The sequence below is a fragment of the Thermobia domestica genome, chromosome 4 (genome assembly GCF_964235325.1).
Source record: "Thermobia domestica chromosome 4, izTheDome1.hap1.1, whole genome shotgun sequence".
Lineage (NCBI taxonomy): Eukaryota > Metazoa > Arthropoda > Insecta > Zygentoma > Lepismatidae > Thermobia > Thermobia domestica.
Window position 1 is genome coordinate 194,081,933 of NC_137457.1, and position 11,317 is coordinate 194,093,249.

Consider the following 11,317-nt stretch of genomic DNA (forward strand, 5'->3'; position numbering starts at 1 on the left):
AAATACTGTATTTTTACGGGTGGTGATGAAATACGATTAATGTTTGGTTTAGTTATTGAAATTTAATGTACCTTTTCTGCAGCAAGGCAATATGAGACGTGGGCCTACTGTTTAAGCTGGAATCCGAGCCACTGTGTCGTTCAATGTTGTATTGGGAATCGAAACCGTGACCCCGTGCACGGAAGGCGCGCGTGGTAGCCACTAGATCAGCGGGGAAGGCAGAAATGCGCTTAACATAAAAATTCTTGCATCGCACATTTAAACATCATCCGAGAGAGAGTTTTTCTTCTTTACAGAAGAAATACGTTATTTAAAAAGGGTTCTCCTCAATTCTTTCCTAATGCATAAGACTTTTTCTGCATTATAATAGGGAACACTAGTTTCTCATATTTCTCTTCACTCTTTATGTTAATTCAAGGTAGTAGCCCATTAACATGTAGCTCACATTTGTGTTGCCTAAATTTGTTGCCATATGTTCTAGCATTTGAATAATTTTTGTTTCGCTTCTATAGGTGCGTGAAGTTGGCAGGACCACTAACAGCTCAAATTCTGAAACTCGGTGCAGAATTTGAGTAGAATTTGAGCTCTCAGAAAAACCAACTCCCAGAATTTGAGCTTTCAATATAAAGGCTCTAATTCCATGTGAAAAGTGGTCCTGCCAACTTCACGCTGCAGGACCACCGAAAGCTCAAATTCTCAAACTCCGTCCAGATATTCAGCAGAATTTGAGATTTCAATAAAACCAACTCCCGGAATTTGAGCTTTAAATTTAAAGGCTCTAAGTCAATGTGAAAGGTGGTTCTGCCAACTTCACGCTGCAGGACCACTCAAAGGTCAACTTTTCAAACTCCGTCCAGATATTCAGTAGAATTTGAGCTCTCAGAAAAACCAGACTCCCGGGATTTGAGCTTTCAATTTAAAGGATCTAAGTCCACTTAAAAGCTGCCATTTTGAACACATCCTACCAGGACATCAAAAACTCAATTTCTGACACTTCGTGCAGATATTGAGGAGAATTTGAGCTCTCAGGAAAACCAACTCCCAGAATTTGAGCTTTCAATTTAAAGGCTCTAAGTCCATCTGAAAGTGGTCCTGCCAACTTCACGCTGCAGGACCACCGAAAGCTCAAATTATCAAACTCCGTCCAGATATTCAGTAGAATTTGAGCTTTCAATAAAACCAACTCCCAGAATTTGAGCTTTCAATTTAAAGGCTCTAAGTCCATCTGAAAGTGGTCCTGCCAACTTCACGCTGCAAGACCACCGAAAGCTCAAATTCTCAAACTCCGTCCAGATATTCAGTAGAATTTGAGCTTTCAAAAAGCAGACTCCCGGGATTTGAGCTTTCAATTTAAAGGGTCTAAGTCCACTTAAAAGCTCCAATTTTGAACACATCGTAACAGGACACCAACAGCTCATATTCTAAAACTTCGTGCAGGTATTGAGTAGAATTTAAGCTCTCAGGAAAATCAACTCCCAGAATTTGAGCTTTCAATTTAAAGGCTCTAAGTCCATGTGAAAGGTGGTCCTGCCAACTTAACGCTGCAGGACCACGAAAGCTCAAATTCTCAAACTCCGTCCAGATATTCAGTAGAATTTGAGCTTTCAAAAAAACAACTCCAGGAATTTGAGCTCTCAATTTAAAGCGTCTAAGTCCACTTAAAAGCTGCAATTTTGAACACATCCCACCAGGACATCAAAATCTTAATTTCTGACACTTCGTGCAGATATTGAATAAAATTTGAGCTCTTAGAAAAACCAACTCACAGAATTTGAGCTTTCAATATAAAGGCTCTAAGTCCATGTGATAGGTAGTCCTGCCAACTTCACGCTGCAGGACCACCGAAAGCTCAAATTCTCATACTCCGTCCAAATATTCAGTAGAATTTGAGCTTTCAAAAAAAACAGCTCCCAGAATTTGAGCTTTCAATTTAAAGGCTCTAAGTCCATCTGAAAGTGGTCCTGCCAACTTCACGCTGCAGGACTACCGAAAGCTCAAATTCTCATACTCCGTCCAAATATTCAGTAGAATTTGAGCTTTCAAAAAAAACAGCTCCCAGAATTTGAGCTTTCAATTTAAAGGCTCTAAGTTCATGTGAAAGGTGGTCCTGCCACCTTTCCGCTGCAGGACCACCGAAAGCTCAAATTCTCAAATTTCGTCCAGATATTCAGTAGAATTTGAGCTTTCAAAAAAACCAACTCCCGGAATTTGAGCTTTCAATTTAAAGGCTCTAACTCCATGTGAAAGGAGATCTTTCCAACTTCACGCTGAAGGACCACCGAAAGCTCAAATTCTCAAACTCTGTGCAGATATTCAGTGGAATTTGAGCTTTCAAAGAAACCAACTCCCGGAATTTGAGCTTCCAATTTAAAGGTTCTAACTCCATGTGAAAGGAGGCCCTGCCAACTTACGCTGCAGGACCACCGAAAGCTCAAATTCTCGAACTCCGTCCAGATATTCAGTAGAATTTGAGCTTTCAAAAAAAACAACTCCCGGAATTTGAGCTTTCAAAAAAAACCAACTCCCGGAATTTGAGCTTTCAATTTAAAGGCTCTAACTCCATGTGAAAGGTGTTCCTGCCAACTTCACGCTGCAGGATCACCGAAAGCTCAAATTCACAAACTCCGTCCAGATATTCAGTAGAATTTGAGCTTTCAAAGAAACCAACTTCCGGGATTTTAGCTTTCAATTTAAAAGGGTATAAGTCCACTTAAAGGCTGCAATTTTGAACACATCGTACCAGGACATCAAAAACTCAATTTCTGACACTTCGTGCAGATATTGAGGAGAATTTGAGCTCTCAGGAAAACCAACTCCCAGAATTTGAGCTTTCAATTTAAAGGCTCTAAGTCCATCTGAAAGTGGTCCTGCCAACTTCACGCTGCAGGACCACCGAAAGCTCAAATTATCAAACTCCGTCCAGATATTCAGTAGAATTTGAGCTTTCAATAAAACCAACTCCCAGAATTTGAGCTTTCAATTTAAAGGCTCTAAGTCCATCTGAAAGTGGTCCTGCCAACTTCACGCTGCAAGACCACCGAAAGCTCAAATTCTCAAACTCCGTCCAGATATTCAGTAGAATTTGAGCTTTCAAAAAGCAGACTCCCGGGATTTGAGCTTTCAATTTAAAGGGTCTAGGTCCATTTAAAAGCTCCAATTTTGAACACATCGTAACAGGACACCAACAGCTCATATTCTAAAACTTCGTGCAGGTATTGAGTAGAATTTAAGCTCTCAGGAAAACCAACTCCCAGAATTTGAGCTTTCAATTTAAAGGCTCTAAGTCCATGTGAAAGGTGGTCCTGCCAACTTAACGCTGCAGGACCACCGAAAGCTCAAATTCTCAAACTCCGTCCAGATATTCAGTAGAATTTGAGCTTTCAAAAAAACAACTCCAGGAATTTGAGCTCTCAATTTAAAGCGTCTAAGTCCACTTAAAAGCTGCAATTTTGAACACATCCCACCAGGACATCAAAATCTTAATTTCTGACACTTCGTGCAGATATTGAATAGAATTTGAGCTCTTAGAAAAACCAACTCACAGAAGTTGAGCTTTCAATTTAAAGGCTCTAAGTCCATGTGATAGGTGGTCCTGCCAACTTCACGCTGCAGGACCACCGAAAGCTCAAATTCTCAAACTCCGTCCAGATATTCAGTAGAATTTGAGCTTTCAATAAAACCAACTCTCAGAATTTAAGCTTTCAATTTAAAGGCTCTAAGTCCATCTGAAAGTGGTCCTGCCAACTTCACGCTGCAGGACTACCGAAACCTCAAATTCTCATACTCCGTCCAAATATTCAGTAGAATTTGAGCTTTCAAAAAAAACAGCTCCCAGAATTTGAGCTTTCAATTTAAAGGCTCTAAGTTCATGTGAAAGGTGGTCCTGCCACCTTCCCGCTGCAGGACCACCGAAAGCTCAAATTCTCAAATTTCGTCCAGATATTCAGTAGAATTTGAGCTTTCAAAAAAACCAACTCCCGGAATTTGAGCTTTCAATTTAAAGGCTCTAACTCCATGTGAAAGGAGATCTTTCCAACTTCACGCTGAAGGACCACCGAAAGCTCAAATTCTCAAACTCTGTGCAGATATTCAGTGGAATTTGAGCTTTCAAAGAAACCAACTCCCGAAATTTGAGCTTCCAATTTAAAGGTTCTAACTCCATGTGAAAGGAGGCCCTGCCAACTTACGCTGCAGGACCACCGAAAGCTCAAATTCTCGAACTCCGTCCAGATATTCAGTAGAATTTGAGCTTTCAAAAAAAACAACTCCCGGAATTTGAGCTTTCTAGAAAAACCAACTCCCGGAATTTGAGTTTTCAATTTAAAGGCTCTAACTCCATGTGAAAGGTGTTCCTGCCAACTTCACGCTGCAGGATCACCGAAAGCTCAAATTCACAAACTCCGTCCAGATATTCAGTAGAATTTGAGCTTTCAAAGAAACCAACTTCCGGGATTTTAGCTTTCAATTTAAAGGGTATAAGTCCACTTAAAGGCTGCAATTTTGAACACATCGTACCAGGACACCAACAGCTCAAATTCTGAAACTTCGTGCAGATATTGAGTAGAGTTTGAGCTCTCAGAAAAACCAACTCCCGGAATTTGAGCTTTCAATTTAAAGGCTCTAACTCCATGTGAAAGGAGATCTTTCCAACTTCACGCTGAAGGACCACCGAAAGCTCAAATTCTCAAATTTCGTCCAGATATTCAGTAGAATTTGAGCTTTCAAAAAAACCAACTCCCGGAATTTGAGCTTTCAATTTAAAGGCTCTAACTCCATGTGAAAGGAGATCTTTCCAACTTCACGCTGAAGGACCACCGAAAGCTCAAATTCTCAAACTCTGTGCAGATATTCAGTGGAATTTGAGCTTTCAAAGAAACCAACTCCCGAAATTTGAGCTTTCAATTTAAAGGCTCTAAGTACATGTGGAAGGTGATCCTTCCAACTTCACGCTGCAGGACCACAGAAAGCAAAAATTCTAAAACTCCGTCCAGATATTCAGTAGTATTTGAGCTTTCGAAAAAAACAACTCCCGGAATTTGCGTTTTCAATTTAAAGGCTCTAAGTCCATGTAAAAGTGGTCCGGCCAACTTCACGCTGCAGGACCACCGAAACCTCAAATTCTCAAACTTTGTCCAGATATTCAGTAGAATTTGAGCTTTGAGAAAAAAACAACTCCCGGAGTTTCAGGTTTCAATTTAAAAGTTCTAAGTCCTCTTAAAACTTGCGTCACTAGCAGCTAAAATTCTGAAACAGGGTGCAGAATTTGACTAGAAAGTGAGCTCACAAAAAAAAATCAACTCCCAAAATTTGAGCTTTCAATTTAAAGGCTCTAAGTTCATTTGAAAGTTGGTGAGACATGGACATGGAGTTATAGCATTTAAATTGAAAGCTCAAATTCTCGGAGTTAGTTTTTCTGAGAGCTCAAGTTTTACTCAATATCTGCACCGAGTTTCATAATTTGAGCTGTTGGTGTCCTGGTACGATGTGTTCAAAATTGCAGCTTTAAAGTGGACTTACACCCTTTAAATAGAAAGCTCAAATTCCGGGAATTGATATTTTTGCAAGCTCAAATTCTACTGAATATCTGGACGGAGTTTAAGAGTTTGAGCTTTCGGTAGTCCTGGAGCTTGAAGTTGGCAGGACCACCTTTAAATGGACTTAGAGCCTTTAAATTGAAAGCTCGAATTCCGGGAGTTGTTTTTTTTGAAAGCTCAAATTCTACTGAATATCTGGACGGAGTTTGAGAATTTGAGCTTTCGGTGGTCCTGCAGCGTGAAGTTGGCAGGACCACCTTTCACATAGACTTAGAGCCTTTAAATTGAAAGCTCAAATTCTGGGAGTTGGTTTTTCTGAGAGCTCAAATTCTACTCAAATTTTGCACCGAGTTTCAGAATTTGAGCTGTTTGTGGTCCTGCGAACTTCACGCACTTCGCTTAGGTGCTTCTATTGTTATTTTCTAGCTGGTGTTTCGTTAGTAGTCGAATTTGCCACGTTGCGTCTTTTTGTGGTAGAGTGTGCTGTGCATCTGGGTTTCAAGAAAGTATTGAATAAAAGTTTAGTTACGTGCAGTGCAGTGCAATGTCCCATGCTTGTAAAAATGAACCTGACTCATTTTGTTATGGGGTGTGTGGTGAATTTATATTTAAAACTCAAACAAGCAGCCTTACATCTTTAGTTAAAGTGGCTTATGAACTGTACTTTGGCTGTAAGGTTGGAGATCAGGGTAAGGTTGGGCTGTAAGGTTAGGTCCCACATATATGTTGCACTGCGTGTTCCAGGAATGTGAGAAACTGGCTCCCAAAAGATAATAGTTCTGTGAAATTTGCTATTCCTATGACTTTGCGCGAACAAATAGATCATGTAACTAACTGTTACTTTTGCCTGACAATTGTAAAAAGCTTTTCCTCTAAATCTAAATATCAGATTCAGTACCCTCATTTAAAGTCAGCTATTCGACTAGTTCCCCACAGTGAAGATCATCCAGTGCCTAAAACTCCAGAACATTACACTATTGATTCAAAAGAAGATACCTTAGACGTTCCAAGCAACAGGGAAGATGTAGACTTTCAGCCATCTACACCCAAGTCAAGGTCACCTCTTTTGATTACCCAAGAAGAGCTTATCGCTTTTGTATGAGACTTAAATCTTCCTAAAAGAAAAGAAAAATTGTTGGGCTCCAGGCTTCAGGATTGTAATCTCTTAGCTCAAGATGTTTAAATAAGTTTGTTTAGAAAGGCGCAGTCATTTTGAAGACTATTTTGTTGAAAATGGAGGCATTGTTTATTGCAAAGATGTAGATAGCTTATTTCAGTCTTTGGGTCATAAGCATAATCCCACGAACGGCGCTTGTTTATTGGCAGTTCGAAACTAAGTCCCAAGGCAGTGCTTCTACATATTGAAAATGTTAACCCATCTGTTCCTGTAGCATATACGGCTCATACAAAAGAGACGTATGAACTTATTAGTGCAATATTGGACTTAATTGAATATTTTTAAAAAAATGTGTGTGGTGACTTGAAAATTATTGGTATTCTTACAGGAATGGAACAAGGATGCAATAAGTATTATTTTTCATGTGAGTGGGATAGCCGTGACAAAGCAAATCACTACGTCCGTAAATAATGGCCTCAAAGAAAAGATTTCATTCCTGGCATCAAGAATATGTCTCGTAAACCAATTGTGAAACCTCAAAAAGTGGTGTATTTTTCCACTATCACATATCAAGCTTGAATTGATAAAGACTTTTGTTAAAGCACTAAAAAATAAGGTAAGCCTATTGCCTTCACGCACCTCAAGGAGAAATTTCCAAAGTTAAGTGAGGCAAAAATTAAAGAAGGAGTATTTGTTGGTCCACAGATTAAAACAGTCATGCAGGACAAAGACTTTGAAACTAAATTCTCTGAAACTGAAATTAGCTTGGCTCTCATTTAAATCGGCATGTTCAGGCTTTCTTCAAAATATAAAGGCTGAAAATTATGAAGCTGTTAGCGACATAGTGCGCAGTTTTAAACTCATGGGATGCAACTTGCATTAAAATTACACTTTCTGCACTCACATCTTTTTCTCTGAAAACCTTGGCGTAGTAAGTGATGAACACGGAGAACAGCTTCATCAAGACATTACCACATTTGAAAAGCGTTACAGTGGAAAATGGACTGAAAGTATGTTTTCTAAGTATTGCTGGTCTATCATCAGAGAAACTCCAGAAGATATCTATAAGTGTAAGCGACCAAAGAAAATATATTAAAGGAAATGTGAATAAAATTTAATATTAATATAATACGCCTTCCTAGCCTACATTAGATAGTAAATACATACAATTTGTATAATGTGTTGTGGCCTGCCTCACAAAAACGTAACGTGATGGAATATTTTGGTTCCCAACAATGAATTCAGCAGTTATTTAGTTATAATCACGTACCTTCAACTGAAGGACAGAAAAAAAGCTTAAATTTGTTGCACTATGTGATCTGATACACTTCACAAGTTTACTGGCGAGTATTTATCTTTTACCAAGCTTTAGAAAAAAAATCGGAACTGCAACTGTGCTGAACAATAAAAGTGGACCATTTATTGGAAATATTCTTTACTGTATTTTGTCTTCTATTATATACATGTACTTATTTATTTGCAATTCTTAACATGTAAGGTAATTTTGATTATTTTCATTATGTATACGTAATATTCAGGATGTGTCAATCTTGAAGTTTCGTTATTATCGTAGTTAAGGAAGCAATGGCATGTATTTTAATTTGAACATGATAACGAACTTTTGAACTGTGCGAAATGTTTAACTATTCCATGTTTAGTTAGTACAATGGTTCTTTGTTCAAAAGCATGGTCAAGTTCAGCATTCAATGCTAAATTCAAGTCAACACAATCATATGTACTTTAAAACATGTGTCACACAATCATAATGTTTAAGGCAAGTTTTAAGAGTAGGTCGCTGAGATCCTGTCTTTATTGTATATTTATAATTTGCACATTAGTTTTAAGTCTAGTTATGAATAGAAATAATGATTGTAAGTTATTTAGTGCTGTTTATGAAAATAGCACTGGTTTTCAGAAGATGAGTCCGAAATTTGCTATTAACCAAGCTACTATACTCTAACTCAACCAAAATCGATGAAGTTGGACTCATTATAAGTGATGCGCCATGTTCTGTATTAATTGTAGCTGAATCGTGCTTCCCACGAATCAAATTGATAACCAGGGTATAGGTAGGAGTGGGAGAATATTTGTTTACTATAATACAAACCAAGACCTAAACGCTATTATATCAAGTTCCGAATATAGATTAGGTAGACTATTATTAAGCATTCTGCACTTTGGCAGGTCCTAAGGTTAATGAGTTTTATTTTTATTTTATTTTATTTATTTGAGTTGAGTTGATTTTAGTTTAGAGTCCCTTTCAGCAGCGAGGCTATATGAGACGTGAACCTACTGATTAACGTGGAATCCGAACCACATGAGCTCCCGCCGGGAATCGAACCCGGGTCTCTCACGCCAAAGGCGCGTACGCTAACCGCTTAGCCACGGAGGAGCTCTATTTTATTTATTTATTTTTTAGTTTGGGCCTGCAAATGTTTTTTTTTCAAGTTTCTCGATCTTCAACTTCCTTTTTTAGAATTCCCAATATTTCTTCTATTCTTCAAATCATTGATCAATTGTGTTCTTTCTATTCCTCGTTTTCCTTCCATCTTTCCTCTAATGGCGGTATGAAGAAGACAATTTCTTCGCAAAATATGTTCAATCAAATTGGCCTTTCTACGAAGGAGTTAGAAGTGTCCTCTTCTCTCCTATTCGTTTTACACACTTTCGTTTGTTACTCTCTCTCTGCCCATTTTATCTTCTTCATTTTCCTTCAACACACATTTCGAAGCTCTTTAAATAATTCTTCTCTATCTTTAGTAATGTCCAAGTCTCTGAACCTTACAGTCCAATATTCCATATGTAGCATCTGAGTGACTTCTTCCTTAATTCAATATTAACAGCCCAATTAGTCCAATATTATAGCCTGGTAGTTAAGTGATTTTTCTGCTTGAATGCTTCATTGGCTATGGCAAATCTTGTATGATCTGTTTAGTGCAATAAGCGTCTTTCGTCAAAATACTTCCCAGATACTTGAAGTGATCGATCTCCGCAAGTTCTCTTTGTTCTACTCTGACCCGTAAAAGCGCGTTTCCACAGGATATTCTCATGACTTTCGATTGTTCAATGTTGATATCCGTTCCATATAGTTTTCCAGTGATATTTTCAATCATCTCCTGTAGTCCTTCTTCAGTTCTAGCTATAATAACAGTATCATCTGCACACCTGATCTTGTTAATGATCTGCCCTCCACTCTTAAAATTTCCAATGCCCATTGATGCTACCTTCATTAAACATTCACTGTAAATGTTGAATAATTCGGGCGACATACTAAATTCTCGTCTGACTCGTCTTCCAATCTCTACATATTACTTTATCCCTTATTGAAGCGCAACTTCACTCGTTGTTCTATGCACAGGTTGCAAATGAGTCGTCGGTCTCTCCAGTTGACAACTTACCGGTATTTCTATAAGTATTTTCGAAAGATCCAATTGACCCGGTCGAAAGTTTTTTGTCAGTCGATGGAGCACAAACACAACTATTCCTTTACGTCAAGAACACGTTCTGATATAATTCTCATCAACCAATAGCATCTCTGGTACCTTTTTCTTTTCAGAATCCAAATTGATCTACTCCCGCCATCTCTTCTATCTTACTTTCCACCCGCCTGTTCAGCATATGCGGAATAATCTTTAGTGTTGAGAATAAGGGTGATGGTTCTGTGATCGCTGCATTTCTGTACTTGCTCTTTTTTTGGGGGGGGGGATATGCAATCATTATAACGTCAAGAACATCTTTTGCCCATTCTCCACTCAGGCAGATCTTGTTCATTACAAGAATATACACTATTTAAATAGGCACTCTTTGTTATATGTGATTATATACGGTTACTGTTATTGATTTTATCGTTTTGCTTATTTAGATTACTGAAAATACTAAATGACCATTGAAATCATATTTTCTAACGACAGTGAACTACCGAAAAATTGTCACAAGACGCCACTGGGATAAATAAACCAAATCTATTATGTACAGATGTACAAAGCAACTTCTTGTAACAGTCAAAAGAGTCCTGCAGATTAAATGTATATAAATTTCTATTGTCATTAAAAAGATTTAAGCCTGTTGTAAGAAACAATTGGTATATAATTCCCTTTAATACATAACTTATAACTATGTTTTATTATTAGACAAATTTAACCTTAATGATTAGAGCTGTCTTAGTACTTTATATTTTGTTTATTTGTTTTTATAATTTATTCTGTTTTTATAATCTGATATTTTAATCATGTATTGTTATTTACTGTTGAATTTCATATTTTGTACTTGTGATAGACACAAATGTATTGAATTACCTTGAATACAGCACTGTTATACACAAGGCAATTCAATATATTTGTGCTATACTTTGTCAATACTGTTCTTAGCATTTCAAATTTCATTATATTAAATTTTATTATTATTAAATTTAAATGATCGTATCTCTATTATAGGATCCAGGGGTATGCACTCCAGATTGGAAAAAGTGAAGCAATAAAAATAATGGTACAAATACATGTATTTATAATGGTGGCTGAAGAGATTCACAACATGGAATAAGGTTGAAATAACATTAATTATGAAAGTGTACAGATTTTTTATAAATGTAATAGAAGTCGGTTTAAGTAATACGCTTGGGAACAATGTAAGAAGTGAGTTTTAAATATGTCCTTAATTTTAATAAACA

The 11,317-nt window shown here is 37.5% G+C and overlaps 1 long non-coding RNA gene across 1 annotated transcript in view; it reads left to right on the top strand.

The window, feature by feature from the left end:
• The window catches only part of LOC145683422 (uncharacterized), a 43,711-nt gene extending 32,394 nt beyond the window's left edge, over positions 1-11,317 (top strand). Inside the window, exon 4 of the long non-coding RNA XR_014131089.1 lies at positions 11,085-11,317. This is a non-coding gene — a long non-coding RNA (uncharacterized LOC145683422). The remainder of the gene's footprint in view (positions 1-11,084) is intronic.